This window comes from Salmo trutta, chromosome 12 (genome assembly GCF_901001165.1).
Source record: "Salmo trutta chromosome 12, fSalTru1.1, whole genome shotgun sequence".
NCBI classification, from domain to species: Eukaryota; Metazoa; Chordata; class Actinopteri; order Salmoniformes; family Salmonidae; genus Salmo; species Salmo trutta.
Genome location: NC_042968.1, coordinates 47539165 through 47557053, shown reverse-complemented (window position 1 = coordinate 47557053; position 17889 = coordinate 47539165).

Sequence of the window (17889 nt, the reverse complement as noted above, 5' to 3'; positions counted from 1 at the left end):
AAAGACCAACATAGAGGACATAACAAAGGCCAACAACAATACATATAGAGGACATAACAAAGACCAACATAGTGGACATAACAAAGACCAACAACAATACATATAGAGGACAGAACAAAGACCAACATAGTGGACATAACAATAGATCAACATAGATGACATAACAAAGACCAACATAGTTGACATAACAAAGATCAACATAGAGGACATAACAAAGACCAACAACAATTCACATAGAGGACATAACAATGATCAACATAGTGGACATAACAAAGACCAACATAGAGGACATAACAAAGACCAACATAGAGGACATAACAAAGACCAACAACAATACATATAGTGGACATAACAAAGATCAACATTGTGTACATAACAAGACCAAAATAGTGGACATAACAAAGATCAACATAGAGGACATAACAAAGACCAACATAGTGGACATAACAAAGACCAACATCGAGGACATAACAAAGATCAACAACAATACATATAGAGGACATAACAAAGACCAACAACAATACATATAGAGGACATAAAGATCAATCACAATACATATAGAGGACATAACAAAGACCAACAACAATACAGATAGAGGACATAAAGATCAACAACAATATATACAGAGGACATTACAAAGATCAACAACAATACATATAGAGGACATAACAAAGACCAATATAGAGGACATAACAAAGACCAACATATAGGACATAACCAAGACCAACATAGAGGACATAACAAAGACCAACATATGGGACATAACAAACATCAACAACAATACATATAGTGGACATAACAAAGACCAAAATAAAGAACATAACAAAGACCAACAACAATACATATAGAGGACATAACAAAGATCAACATAGAGGACATAACAAAGACCAACAGCAATACAAATAGAGGAGATATCAAAGACCAATATAGAGGACATAACAAAGACCATAAACAATACATATAGAGGACATAACCAGGACCAACAACAATACATATAGAGGACATTACAAAGATCAACAACAATACATATAGAGGACATAACAAAGACCAATATAGAGGACATAACAAAGACCAACATAGAGGACATAACAAAGACCAACATAGAGTACATAACAAAGACCAACAACAATACATATAGAGGACATAACAAAGACCAACAACAATACATATAGAGGACATAAAGATCAACAACAATACATACAGAGGACATTACAAAGATCAACAACAATACATATAGAGGACATAACAAAGACCAATATAGAGGACATAACAAAGACCAACATAGAGGACATAACAAAGACCAACAACAATACATATAGAGGACATAACAAAGACCAACATAGTGGACATAACAAAGACCAACAACAATATATTTGGAGGACATAACAAAGATCAACATAGTGTACATAACAAGACCAACATAGTGGACATAACAAAGATCAACATAGAGGACATAACAAAGACCAACATAGTGGACATAACAACGATCAACATCGAGGACATAACAAAGATCAACAATAATACATATAGAGGACATAACAAAGACCAACAACAATACATATAGAGGACATAAAGATCAATCACAATAAATATAGAGGACATAACTAAGACTAACAACAATACATATAGAGGACATAAAGATCAACAACAATATATACAGAGGACATTACAAAGATCAACAACAATACATATAGAGGACATAACAAAGACCAATATAGAGGACATAACAAAGACCAACATAGAGGACATAACCAAGACCAACATAGAGGACAGAACAAAGACCAAAAACAATACGTATAGAGGACATAACAAAGATCAACAACAATACATATAGAGGACATAACAAAGACCAACAACAATACATATAGAGGACATAACAAAGACCAACATAGAGGACATAACAAAGATCATCATAGTGGACATAACAAACATCAACAACAATACATATAGAGGACATAACAAAGATCAACATAGAGGACATAACAAAGATCAACATAGACGACATAACAAAGACCAACATAGTGGACATAACAAACATCAACAACAATACATATAGAGGACATAACAAACATCAACAACAATACATACTGGACATAACAAAGACCAACATAGAGGACATAACAAAGATCAACATAAAGCACATAACAAAGATCAACATAAAGCACATGACAAAGATCAACATAGTGGACATAATAAAGACCAACATAGAGGACATAACAAAGATCAACAACAATACATATAGAGGACATAACAAAAACCAACATAGTGGACGTAACAAAGACCAACATAGTGGACGTAACAAAGACCAACATAGAGGACATAACAAAGATCAACATAGTGGACATAACAAAGACCAACATAGTGGACATAACAAAGACCAACATAGTGGACATAACAAAGACCAACAACAATACATATAGAGGACATAACAAAGACCAACATAGAGGACAGAACAAAGACCAACATAGAGGACATAACAAAGACCAACATAGTGGACATAACAAAGACCAACATAGTGGACATAACAAAGACCAACATAGTGGACATAACAAAGACCAACATAGTGGACAAAACAAAGACCAACGTAGTGGACATAACAAAGATCAACAAGTAACAATCTTCAGTGCTGTTCTCCCAGGCTTAGCTGAAACAACAGGTCTGATTGGTTCATACTGTACTTCTCCCAGGTTTAGCTGAAACAACAGGTCTGATTGGTTCATACTGTACTTCTCCCAGGTTTAGCTGAAATAACAGGTCTGATTGGTTCATACTGTACTTCTCCCAGGTTTAGCTGAAACAACAGGTCTGATTGGTTCATACTGTTCTTCTCCCAGGTTTAGCTGAAACAACAGGTCTGATTGGTTCATACTGTACTTCTCCCAGGTTTAGCTGAAACAACAGGTCTGATTGGTTCATACTGTACTGGTTATCTAATGACATCCTATTATCTTTGACTGCTGTTATTATCATGTACAACATGAATTTGTACCGGAATAAATCAATAAGTGAAACTGTCTCTGTTTGTCTCCCAGGCTTACCTGAAGATGCAGGTCTCCCCTCTGTTTGAGTACTTCAGGACCGTAACGGCTGATTGGACCAGAGTCCCCACTGGACACAACGACCAGTAACAACTCTGCTTTTCAAATTAAATGTTATTTTTAAACCAAATAAGATACAGAATTGTATTTTGTAAATGTATCTTTCATTCGCTTTTCTTACAACGGTAAATACACATTATTGGTCTGTTTTCAAAAGGAGTGCACTACATAGGGAATAGGGTGCTATTCGGGACGAACACTTAGATATTACCATAATGTGAGCCGTTCCACAGCCCTGTCCCTCCTGTCCCTCCTGTCTCCCCTGTCCCTCCTGTCTCCCCTGTCTCCCCTGTCCCTCCTGTCCCTCCTGTCCCTCCTGTCCCTCCTGTCCCTCCTGTCCCTCCTGTCCCTCTCATCCCTCCTGTCCCTCTCATCCCTCCTGTCCCTCTCGTCCCTCCCGTCCCTCCCGTCCCTCCCGTCTCTCAGATACAACCAGATCAACGCCATATCGTTTGCGTGTCAAATGGGAGTGGAGCGCTGCAGGGTTCTGACCAGCGACTGGTTCAGAGAATGGATGCTGAACCCAGACCACAACCCGTGAGTACGAAGAACAATTATTTGGGTTGCCATATCCCGGGACTTTCCCAAAATGCCCAGGTTTACCAGAAATCCCAGTTGGAAGATTCCTGGAATCAGGAAGGAATAGTCCTACCCCTGAACAAGGCAGTTAACCCACTGTTCCTAGGCCGTCATTGTAAAAAATAATTTGTTCTTAACTGACTTGCCTAGTTAAATAAAGGTTAACTCCAATTATTTATTATTTTAAATAAGCAGGAAAACCGGGACTCCTCCAACTGGCAATTTTGGGAAATGTATACCAGAATTTTGCAACCCTAACGATATATAGAGTTAACGTGATTGTTTTCCTTCTCTTAATCATGCTGATTTGGGGTTTATGTAACTCTTTATTGACATGATTCACCCCAACCTGAAGACGACAGTGTACTGTAATGCTATCGCAGCAGGAGAGGTGGAGGAATGGGACTTCGCCAGGCAGATGTTCAAGAATGCAACAGTAGCCACAGAGGCTGCCAAGCTGAGATCTGCCCTGGCCTGTACTAAGGTCCCCTGGCTGCTGAACAGGTAGGTACAGAGGCTGCCAAGCTGAGGTCTGCCCTGGCCTGTACTAAGGTCCTCTGGCTGCTGAACAGGTAGGTACAGAGGCTGCCAAGCTGAGGTCTGCCCTGGCCTGTACTAAGGTCCTCTGGCTGCTGAACAGGTAGGTGCAGAGGCTGCCAAGCTGAGGTCTGCCCTGGCCTGTACTAAGGTCCCCTGGCTGCTGAACAGGTAGGTACAGAGGCTGCCAAGCTGAGGTCAGCCTTGGCCTGTACTAAGGTCCCCTGGCCTGTACTAAGGTCCCCTGGCCTGTACTAAGGTCCCCTGGCTGCTGAACAGGTAGGTACAGAGGCTGCCAAGCTGAGGTCTGCCCTGGCCTGTACGAAGGTCCCCTGGCTGCTGAACAGGTAGGTACAGAGGCTGCCAAGCTGAGGTCTGCCCTGGCCTGTACTGAGGTCTGCCCTGGCTGCTGAACAGGTAGGTACAGAGTCTGCCAAGCTGAGGTCAGCCCTGGCCTGTACTAAGGTCCCCTGGCCTGTACTGAGGTCCCCTGGCCTGTACTAAGGTCCCCTGGCCTGTACTAAGGTCCCCTTGCCTGTACTAAAGTCCCCTGGCCTGTACTAAGGTCCCCTGGCTGCTGAACAGGTAGGTACAATCTAATCCTCAGCAGGAGCTAAAACTCAGAATCACTTCATTTTGTGTTTTATGTTGAAGAAAAGGACTGGTTTAGTGAACCAAACCACAAAACACTTACGATGGAGTGATGCTAGACCTTCATCCTGTTAAACTCTGAGCGGTAGTTTTGGACCCGGTACCGGGTCCCACAAATTTGTTTTTTGTTGTTGTCTGAAAATAAAAAGTGAAAGCTGTCTTTTTGGAAATCAAACTCAAATCTTACTGCTGGCGATGTCATAAAAAGTGCCAACGTTTAGTCTGCATGGAAAGGGTCCACCCTGATTGGTCACTGTAAAGCAATGCATTCCCTTCTCCATCCACATCCCCTTTATACGCATCCTCCACATGTTGATCCATCTCACTGGTTTACAATAGGAAAAGGGAAAAGACATGTGTCCTCACCTGTCTGTGTTATTTGTAGATGTTTAACTCTGTAACTTGAAAGCCCTGATTGCTAGGGTCATTTTAAGATGGCAGCCATTTTGGCACAGTGACTCACTCACTACCCAAAACAGATGCAACTGGTTTCAAGTGGCCAAGACATGTCATGTGATCTCCTACTGCTATCTAGTTGTCACGTCCTGACCATAGGAGGAGGTTATTTTCTATGGTAGAGTAGGTCAGGGCGTGACAGGGTGTGTTTTGTGTTTTGTTCTATGTTTTCTATTTCTATGTGGAGTTCTAGTATTGTATTTCTATGTTGGGGTTTTTGTGTTGATCTCCAATTATAGGCAGCTGGTCCTCGTTGTCTATAACTGGAGATCATACTTAAGTAGGGTTTTTTTCCCCTTGTGTTTTGTGGGTTGTTGTTTTCCTTTTTGTTAGGATACCTGACGGAACTGTTTCATTAAAGTAAAGCTATGAGCACTCTACACGCTGCGCCTTGGTCCCCTTTGTACAACACCCGTTACACTAGTGGACAAATTGGGAATGAGACAGGGGATATATTTACATCAATGGATAGGTAGAGACTTCCGCTTTTTCCTCATGTGACTTCAGAAAGTATTCATACCCCTTGACTTATTCCACATGTTGGTAAAGACAGAATTCAAATTGTATTAAATATATTTGTTTGTCACCCATCTACACACAATACCCCATAATGAAAAAAGTGAAAACATGTTTTTAGAAATACCTAATTTACATGAGTATTCACACCCCTGTATCAATACTTTGTAGAAGCACCTTTGGCAGCGAGTCTCTAACACCTTTGGCAGCGAGTGTTGCTTTCCACACCTGGATTGTGCAACATTTGCCCATTATTAATTTTTTTAATTCTTCAAGCTCTGTCAGGTTGGTTGTTGATCATTGATAGACAACCATTTTCAGGTCTTGACATAGATTTTCAACTAGATAAACTTGGCCACTCAGGAACATTCACTGTCTTCTTGGTAAGCAACTCCAGTGTATATTTGGCCTTGTGTTTTAGGTTATTGTCCTGCTGAAAGGTGAATTCATCTCCCAGTGTCTGTAGGAAAGCAGACTGAACCAGGTTTTCCTCGAGGATTTTGCCTGTGCTTAGCTCCATTCCATTTCCTTTTTATCCTGAAAAACTCCCCAGTTTGTAGGTCATATTAGTTTGTAGGTCATATTAGTTTGTAGGTCATATTAGTTTGTAGGTCATATTAGTTTGTAGGTCATATTAGTTTGTAGGTCATATTAGTTTGTAGGTCATATTAGTTTGTAGGTCATATTAGTTTGATGGTCATATTAGTGTGTAGGTCATATTAGTTTGTAGGTCATATTAGTGTGTAGGTCATATTAGTTTGTAGGTCATATTAGTTTGTAGGTCATATTAGTTTGTAGGTCATATTAGTTTGATGGTCATATTAGTGTGTAGGTCATATTAGTTTGATGGTCATATTAGTGTGTAGGTCATATTAGTTTGTAGGTCATATTAGTTTGTAGGTCATATTAGTGTGTAGGTCATATTAGTTTGTAGGTCATATTAGTGTGTAGGTCATATTAGTGTGTAGGTCATATTAGTTTGATGGTCATATTAGTGTGTAGGTCATATTAGTTTGTAGGTCATATTAGTTTGATGGTCATATTAGTGTGTAGGTCATATTAGTTTGTAGGTCATATTAGTTTGTAGGTCATATTAGTGTGTAGGTCATATTAGTGTGTAGGTCATATTAGTTTGATGGTCATATTAGTGTGTAGGTCATATTAGTTTGTAGGTCATATTAGTTTGTAGGTCATATTAGTGTGTAGGTCATATTAGTTTGTAGGTCATATTAGTTTGTAGGTCATATTAGTTTGTAGGTCATATTAGTTTGTAGGTCATATTAGTTTGTAGGTCATATTAGTTTGTAGGTCATATTAGTTTGTAGGTCATATTAGTTTGTAGGTCATATTAGTGTGTAGGTCATATTAGTTTGTAGGTCATATTAGTTTGTAGGTCATATTAGTTTGTAGGTCATATTAGTTTGTAGGTCATATTAGTTTGTAGGTCATATTAGTTTGTTGGTCGTATTAGTTTGTAGGTCATATTAGTTTGTAGACTGAACCGTTCGGACGCTACAGACGTTTTCATGAGAAGACAGATTTTCAGGATGTCTCATGGTCTGACAAACAGCACTCTAGCTCTGCAACGTTTCACTAAAGATGCGGAATTGCGACATCTGCTGATTTGGTGGATTGCTGAATACAACAGGTGTAGTAGACCTTACAGTGAAATGCTGAATACAACAGGTGTAGTAGACCTTACAGTGAAATGCTGAATACAACAGGTGTAGTAGACCTCACAGTGTAATGCTGAATACAACAGGTGTAGTAGACCTCACAGTGAAATGCTGAATACAACAGGTGTAGTAGACCTCACAGTGAAATGCTGAATACAACAGGTGTAGTAGACCTCACAGTGAAATGCTGAATACAACAGGTGTAGTAGACCTTACAGTGTAATGCTGAATACAACAGGTGTAGTAGACCTCACAGTGAAATGCTGAATACAACAGGTGTAGTAGACCTCACAGTGAAATGCTGAATACAACAGGTGTAGTAGACCTTACAGTGAAATGCTGAATACAACAGGTGTAGTAGACCTTACAGTGTAATGCTGAATACAACAGGTGTAGTAGACCTCACAGTGAAATGCTGAATACAACAGGTATAGTAGACCTCACAGTGAAATGCTGAATACAACAGGTGTAGTAGACCTCACAGTGAAATGCTGAATACAACAGGTGTAGTAGACCTCACAGTGAAATGCTGAATACAACAGGTGTAGTAGACCTCACAGTGAAATGCTGAATACAACAGGTGTAGTAGACCTTACAGTGAAATGCTGAATACAACAGGTGTAGTAGACCTTACAGTGAAATGCTGAATACAACAGGTGTAGTAGACCTCACAGTGAAATGCTGAATACAACAGGTGTAGTAGACCTCACAGTGAAATGCTGAATACAACAGGTGTAGTAGACCTCACAGTGAAATGCTGAATACAACAGGTGTAGTAGACCTCACAGTGAAATGCTGAATACAACAGGTGTAGACCTCACAGTGAAATGCTGAATACAACAGGTGTAGTAGACCTCACAGTGAAATGCTGAATACAACAGGTGTAGTAGACCTTACAGTGAAATGCTGAATACAACAGGTGTAGTAGACCTTACAGTGAAATGCTGAATACAACAGGTGTAGTAGACCTATCAGAGGAGAGACTGACCTATCGTGAGTGATGAGGGGAGGAACAGAGAAGAGACTGACCTATCGTGAGTGATGAGGGGAGGAACAGAGAAGAGACTGACCTATCGTGAGTGATGAGGGGAGGAACAGAGAAGAGACTGACCTATCGTGAGTGATGAGGGGAGGAACAGAGGAGAGACTGACCTATCGTGAGTGATGAGGGGAGGAACAGAGGAGAGACTGACCTATCGTGAGTGACGAGTGAGGAACAGAGAAGAGACTGACCTATCGTGAGTGATGAGGGGAGGAACAGAGAAGAGACTGACCTATCGTGAGTGATGAGGGGAGGAACAGAGGAGAGACTGACCTATCGTGAGTGATGAGGGGAGGAACAGAGGAGAGACTGACCTATCGTGAGTGACGAGTGAGGAACAGAGAAGAGACTGACCTATCGTGAGTGACGAGAGGGGAACAGAGTTGTTGTCCATACAGAGAGAAGTAGTCCTGAGAACAGCCCTGGGACCTGAACACACTACACAGCATGGCTAGAGTCTGGACATCACTCATCAGACTGTAGTGGTCCAGGCTGGGGAGGAGGGGACAGAGACAGACTGAGTGTCCTAATCCATCCAGTATATACAGTAAGTAGCCTTGTCCCAGCCACAATGACTGATGTACCAGGACACTCCCTGGACAGGACACTAGTCTATCTCCTGTTTCTGTAGTGAGACAGCTTGATGTACAGGACACCCCCTGGACAGGACACTAGTCTTATCTCCTGTTTCTGTAGTGAGACAGCTTGATGTACCAGGACACCCCCTGGACAGGACACTAGTCTATCTCCTGTTTCTGTAGTGAGACAGCTTGATGTACAGGACACCCCCTGGACAGGACACTAGTCTATCTCCTGTTTCTGTAGTGAGACAGGACACCCCCTGGACACTAGTCTATCTCCTGTTTCTGTAGTGAGACAGCTTGATGTACAGGACACCACCTGGACAGGACACTAGTCTTATCTCCTGTTTCTGTAGTGAGACAGCTTGATGTACCAGGACACCCCCTGGACAGGACACCCCCTGGAGAGGACACTAGTCTATCTCCTGTTTCTGTAGTGAGACAGCTTGATGTACCAGGACACCCCCTGGACAGGACACCCCCTGGACAGGACACTAGTCTATCTCCTGTTTCTGTAGTGAGACAGCTTGATGCACCAGGACACCTCCTGGACAGGACACTAGTCTATCTCCTGTTTCTGTAGTGAGACAGCTTGATGTACCAGGACACCCCCTGGACAGGACACTAGTCTATATCCTGTTTCTGTAGTGAGACAGCTTGATGTACCAGGACACCCCCTGGACAGGACACCCCCTGGACAGGACACCTAGTCTATATCCTGTTTCTGTAGGTAGGCAGCTTGATGTACAGGACACCCCCTGGACAGGACACTAGTCGATCTCCTGTTTCTGTAGGTAGGCAGCTTGATGTACAGGACACCCCCTGGACAGGACACTAGTCTATCTCCTGTTTCTGTAGTGAGACAGGACACCCCCTGGACAGGACACTAGTCTATCTCCTCTTTCTGTAGTGAGACAGCTTGATGTACCAGGACACCCCCTGGACAGGACACTAGTCTTATCTCCTGTTTCTGTAGTGAGACAGCTTGATGTACCAGGACAACCCCTGGTCAAACTAAATTCCTGGTGGGTCCGGTATGTTCCTGCTGGGCTTTGGCTGCGTTTACACGAACAGCCCAAATCTGATCTTTTACCCAATTATTGTTATTTTTAATTGAGTATACAAAACATTAAGAACACCTTCCTAATACTGAATCAGTCTATGTAATGTCAGCAGGTGTTCATAATGTTTTGTTCACTCAGTGTACATTAGTAGAGTATATACAGTATAGTATAATTTGTCCTGCTACTCACAGAGTCTCCAGCAGGTGGCGTCCAAACGGGTGTCTGGCCCAGGGAGCGTCCGCATCAGGGTCAGAGTCAGGACTGAGTTCCAGACTGATGGCAGCCGAGGCCAGGGCCCAGACCTACAGCACAAAGAGTTAATACAGGGCCCAGACCTACAGCACAAAGAGTTAATAAAGGGCCCAGACCTACAGCACAAAGAGTTACTACAGGGCCCAGACCTACAGCACACAGAGTTAATACAGGGCCCAGACCTACAGCACAAAGAGTTACTACAGGGCCCAGACCTACAGCACACAGAGTTAATACAGGGCCCAGACCTACAGCACAAAGAGTTAATACAGGGCCCAGACCTACAGCACAAAGAGTTACTACAGGGCCCAGACCTACAGCACACAGAGTTAATACAGGGCCCAGACCTACAGAACAAATAGTTAATACAGGGCCCAGACCTACAGAACAAAGAGTTAATACAGGGCCCAGACCTACAGCACACAGAGTTAATACAGGGCCCAGACCTACAGAACAAAGAGTTAATACAGGGCCCAGACCTACAGCACAAAGAGTTAATACAGGGCCCAGACCTACAGCACACAGAGTTAATACAGGGCCCAGAACTACAGCACACAGAGTTAATACAGGGCCCAGACCTACAGCACACAGAGTTACTACAGGGCCCAGACCTACAGCACAAAGAGTTAATACAGGGCCCAGACCTACAGCACACAGAGTTAATACAGGGCCCAGACCTACAGCACACAGAGTTAATACAGGGCCCAGACCTACAGCACACAGAGTTAATACAGGGCCCAGACCTACAGCACAAAGAGTTAATACAGGGCCCAGACCTACAGCACACAGAGTTAATACAGGGCCCAGACCTACAGCACAAAGAGTTACTACAGGGCCCAGACCTACGCACAAAGAGTTAATACAGGGCCCAGACCTACAGCACAAAGAGTTAATACAGGGCCCAGACCTACAGCACACAGAGTTAATACAGGGCCCAGAACTACAGCAGACAGAGTTAATACAGGGCCCAGACCTACAGCACACAGAGTTACTACAGGGCCCAGACCTACAGCACACAGAGTTACTACAGGGCCCTACAGCACACAGAGTTAATACAGGGCCCAGACCTACAGCACACAGAGTTAATACAGGGCCCACACCTACAGCACAAAGAGTTACTACAGGGCCCAGACCTACAGTACACAGAGTTAATACAGGGCCCAGACCTACAGCACACAGAGTTAATACAGGGCCCTACAGCACACAGAGTTACTACAGGGCCCAGACCTACAGTACACAGAGTTAATACAGGGCCCAGACCTACAGCACAAAGAGTTAATACAGGGCCCAGACCTACAGCACACAGAGTTAATACAGGGCCCAGACCTACAGTACACCGAGTTAATACAGGGCCCAGACCTACAGTACACAGAGTTAATACAGGGCCCACACCTACAGCACACAGAGTTAATACAGGGCCCTACAGTACACAGAGTTAAAACAGGGCCCAGACCTACAGCACACAGAGTTAATACAGGGCCCAGACCTACAGCACACAGAGTTAATACAGGGCCCAGACCTACAGCACACAGAGTTAATACAGGGCCCTACAGCACACAGAGTTAATACAGGGCCCAGACCTACAGTACACAGAGTTAATACAGGGCCCACACCTACAGCACACAGAGTTAATACAGGGCACACACCTACAGCACACAGAGTTAATACAGGGCCCAGACCTACAGCACACAGAGTTAATACAGGGCCTTACAGCACACAGAGTTAATACAGGGCCCACACCTACAGCACACAGAGTTAATACAGGGCCCAGACCTACAGTACACAGAGTTAATACAGGGCCCAGACCTACAGTACACAGAGTTAATACAGGGCCCACACCTACAGCACACAGAGTTAATACAGGGCCCAGACCTACAGTACACATAGTTAATACAGGGCCCACACCTACAGTACACAGAGTTAATACAGGGCCCTACAGTACACAGAGTTAATACAGGGCCCAGACCTACAGCACACAGAGTTAATACAGGGCCCTACAGTACACAGAGTTAATACAGGGCCCAGACCTACAGCACACAGAGTTAATACAGGGTCCACACCTACAGTACACAGAGTTAATATAGGGCCCAGACCTACAGCACACAGAGTTAATACAGGGCCCAGACCTACAGCACACAGAGTTAATACAGATGAGGCAGAGCTACGGTGACTGAGGCAGAGCTACGGTGACTGAGGCAGAGCTACGGTGACTGAGGCAGAGCTACAGTGACTGAGGCAGAGCTACGGTGACTGAGGCAGAGGCAGAGCTACGGTGACTGAGGCAGAGCTACGGTGACGTCGACTGAGGCAGAGCTACAGTGACTGAGGCAGAGCTACAGTGACTGAGGCAGAGCTACGGCGACTGAGGCAGAGCTACGGTGACTGAGGCAGAGCTACAGTGACTGAGGCAGAGCTACAGTGACTGAGGCAGAGCTACGGTGACTGAGGCAGAGCTACGGTGACGTCGACTGAGGCAGAGCTACAGTGACTGAGGCAGAGCTACAGTGACTGAAGCAGAGCTACGGCGACTGAGGCAGAGCTACAGTGATGTCGACTGAGGCAGAGCTACGGTGACTGAGGCAGAGCTACGGTGACTGAGGCAGAGCTACGGTGACGTCGACTGAGGCAGAGCTACAGTGACTGAGGCAGAGCTACGGTGACGTCGACTGAGGCAGAGCTACGGCGACTGAGGCAGAGCTACAGTGATGTCGACTGAGGCAGAGCTACGGTGACTGAGGCAGAGCTACAGTGGCTGAGGCAGAGCTACAGTGACTGAGGCAGAGCTACAGTGATGTCGACTGAGGCAGAGCTACGGCGACTGAGGCAGAGCTACGGCGACTGAGGCAGAGCTACGGTGACTGAGGCAGAGCTACAGTGACTGAGGCAGAGCTACGGTGACTGAGGCAGAGCTACGGTGACTGAGGCAGAGCTACGGTGACTGAGGCAGAGCTACAGTGACTGAGGCAGAGCTACAGTGGCTGAGGCAGAGCTACAGTGATGTCGACTGAGGCAGAGCTACAGTGACTGAGGCAGAGCTACAGTGATGTCGACTGAGGCAGAGCTACAGTGACTGAGGCAGAGCTACGGTGACGTCGACTGAGGCAGAGCTACAGTGACTGAGGCAGAGCTACGGCGACTGAGGCAGAGCTACGGCGACTGAGGCAGAGCTACGGCGACTGAGGCAGAGCTACAGTGACTGAGGCAGAGCTACGGCGACTGAGGCAGAGCTACGGCGACTGAGGCAGAGCTACGGTGACTGAGGCAGAGCTACGGTGGCTGAGCAGAGCTACAGTGACTGAGGCAGAGCTACGGTGACTGAGGCAGAGCTACGGTGACTGGGGCAGAGCTACGGTGACGGCGACTGAGGCAGAGCTACAGTGACTGAGGCAGAACTACGGTGACTGAGGCAGAGCTACAGTGATGAGGCAGAGCTACGGTGACTGAGGCAGGGCTACGGTGACTGAGGCAGAGCTACGGTGACTGAGGCAGAGCTACGGTGACTGAGGCAGAGCTACGGTGACTGAGGCAGAGCTACAGTGACTGAGGCAGAGCTACGGTGACGTCGACTGAGGCAGAGCTACGGTGACTGAGGCAGAGCTACGGTGACTGAGGCAGAGCTACGGTGACTGAGGCAGAGCTACGGTGACTGAGGCAGAGCTACGGTGACTGAGGCAGAGCTACGGAGGCTGAGGCAGAGCTACGGTGGCTGAGGCAGAGCTACGGTGACTGAGGCAGAGCTACAGTGGCTGAGGCAGAGCTACGGTGACTGAGGCAGAGCTACGGTGACTGAGGCAGAGCTACGGTGACTGAGGCAGAGCTACAGTGACGTCGGCTGAGGCAGAGCTACGGTGACTGAGGCAGAGCTACGGTGACTGAGGCAGAGCTACAGTGACTGAGACAGAGCTACGGTGACTGAGGCAGAGCTACGGTGACTGAGACAGAGCTACGGTGACTGAGGCAGAGCTACGTCGACTGAGGCAGAGCTACAGTGAATCAACAGCCTCGGCTGGTAAGGGATTTCTAACATCCCCAAGGCAATGTGAGAAGGAGTGTTTTCACTGCCTGGTGATGGTGCTGTAATGTGTGGTGAAAGGACTGGTACACACCCAGACAGGACAGCATGTCGACCCAGGCAGTCCACGGACATAGCAGTGGCCTGGAAAGATAACACCAAACAAGCATTTTATTATTATTATTTACTTTGTTAAGGGGGTAGATCAGCTGTAATATTGCAGATAGATTGATGGAGGATACAATATAATTGTCTGCATCATTTCCAATCCCCCATATATATTTAATGTAAATATACAGTATATACACACATACATACACACACATATACACATATATATATATATATATATATACACACACACACACACACACACACACACACACACACACACACACACACACACACACACACACACACATACATACATACATACATACATACATACATATATATATATGTGTGTGTATATATGTGTATGTGTATATGTGTGTATATGTGTGTATAAAGGGTGTTCCTTTATTTTCTACATTGTAGAATAATATTGAAGACATCAAAACTATGAAATAACACATACGGAATCATGTAGTACCCAAAAAAGTATTAAATAAATAAAAATATATTTTATATTTTAAATTCTTCAAAGTAGCCACCCTTTGCCTTGATGACAGCTTTGCACACTCCTGGTATTCTCTCAACCAGCTTCAAATCAAATAAAATTGTATGAGTCACATGCACCGAATACAACAGTGAAATGCTTACATCCAAGCCCTTAACCAACAATGCAGTTTTAAGAAAATACCAACAACAACAAAAAGTAAGAGATAAGAATAACAAATAATTAAAGATCAGCAGTAAATAACAATAACAAGGCTATATACAGGGTGTTACGGTACAGAGTCAATGTGGAGGCTATATACAGGGTGTTACGGTACAGAGTCAATGTGGAGGCTATATACAGGGTGTTACGGTACAGAGTCAATGTGGAGGCTATATACGGGGTATTACGGTACAGAGTCAATTTGGAGGCTATATACAGGGGGTACCGGTACAGAGTCAATGTGGAGGCTATATACAGGGGGTACCGGTACAGAGTCAATGTGGAGGCTATATACAGGGGGTAAAGAGTCAATGTGGAGGCTATATACAGGGGGTACCAGTACAGAGTCAATGTGGAGGCTATATACAGGGGGTACCGGTACAGAGTCAATGTGGAGGCTATATACAGGGTGTTACGGTACAGAGTCAATGTGGAGGCTATATACAGGGGGTACCGGTACAGAGTCAATGTGGAGGCTATATACAGGGTGTTACGGTACAGAGTCAATGTGGAGGCTATATACAGGGGGTACCGGTACAGAGTCAATGTGGAGGCTATATACAGGGTGTTACGGTACAGAGTCAATGTGGAGGCTATATACAGGGGGTACCGGTACAGAGTCAATGTGGAGGCTATATACAGGGTGTTACGGTACAGAGTCAATGTGGAGGCTATATACAGGGGGTACCAGTACAGAGTCAATGTGGAGGCTATATACAGGGTATTACGGTACAGAGTAATGTGGAGGCTATATACAAGGTATTACGGTACAGAGTCAATGTGGAGGCTATATACAGGGGGTACCGATACAGAGTCAATGTGGAGGCTATATACAGGGGGTACCGGTACAGAGTCAATGTGGAGGCTATATACAGGGGGTACCGGTACAGAGTCAATGTGGAGGCTATATACAGGGTGTTACGGTACAGAGTCAATGTGGAGGCTATATACAGGGGGTAACGGTACAGAGTCAATGTGGAGGCTATATACAGGGGGGTACCGGTACAGAGTCAATGTGGAGGCTATATACAGGGGGTACCGGTACAGAGTCAGTGTGGAGGCTATATACAGGGGGGTACCGGTACAGAGTCAATGTGGAGGCTATATACAGGGGGTACGGGTACAGAGTCAATGTGGAGGCTATATACAGGGGGTACGGGTACAGCGCCAATGTGGAGGCTATATACAGGGGGTACGGGTACAGAGTCAATGTGGAGGCTATATACAGGGGGTACGGGTACAGAGTCAATGTGGAGGCTATATACAGGGGGTACCGGTACAGAGTCAATGTGGAGGCTATATACAGGGGGTACGGGTACAGAGTCAATGTGGAGGCTATATACAGGGGGTACGGGTACAGAGTCAATGTGCGGGAGCACCGGTGTCGAGGTAATTGAGGTAATATGTACATGTAGGTAGAGTTATTAAAGTGACTATGCATAGGTAATAAGAGTAGCAGCAGCGTAGAAAAGTGGAGGGGGGGGGCAATGCAAATAGTCTGGGTAGCCATTTGATTAGATGTTCAGGAGTCTTATGGCTTGGGGGGTAGAAGCTGTTTAAGAGCCTCTTGGACCTAGACTTGGCGCTCCGGTACCACTTGCCGTGCGGTAGCAGGCGGGGGCCCCTCAGGGGTGCGTGCTCTGTTCCCTCCCGTACTCCCTGTTCATCAAGGCAAAGGGTGGCTACTTTGAAGAATCTAAAATATATTTTGATTTGTTTAACACTTTTTTGGTTACTACGTGATTCCATATGTGTTATTTCATAGTTTATGTCTTCACTATTATTCTACAATGTAGAAAATAGTCAAAATAAAGAAAAACACTTGAATGAGTAGATGTGTCCAAATTTTTGACTGGTACTGTACATATATATATATATATATATATTTAAAAAAATATGTTTTTCCTTTATTACTTTCTAACCCTTCCACCCCTCCCCTAGTTGAAGTAAACTAGTGAACAACAACACTTAGGCTTCTACTTCCAGCTTCTATATGCTATATACATTTTATGGACACAGTCAATTATACAATAGTTGTATTTTGTTTGTTTTTACTCCTGTCCTTCATATAGCCTCAACCTCTCCCATCTGTTACTGATGTCTGTCCGGTTTGATTTCTATTTGTCATATATTTTTAACTTTGCTGTTTCACTAAAGTTCTGAACCTCTATACATTTTACAGACACAGTATATTTGACATGAGTTATCTTGTTGTTATGAGTCCCACCCTTCAGCTCCATTCAACCCCTCCCATCTATCTCTTATCAACATCCATATTGGATTTCTATTTGCCAGATATTTTTCAACTGTGATGTGATGCTTCACACAAGTTCTGAAACTTTCTATTCTTATAGTTTCTACAGGATTGTAAATTAAAGTTAAACTGTTTTTTTTTGCTAAATGTATAATTATGCTATTGATCGATTGACTATGACTTTTCAAATCACCCAGCAGTGCTATCTGCAGATTTAGCTCCAGGTAAATGTTGCAATTCTTCAGCCATTCCTGGACCTGTGTCCAAACGTTACTATTATTATGTATGGTTAGTTTACAAGTCAATAAAGATCATGTGAGCATTATGCAGAGGGACAGTTTAAGACGGGAC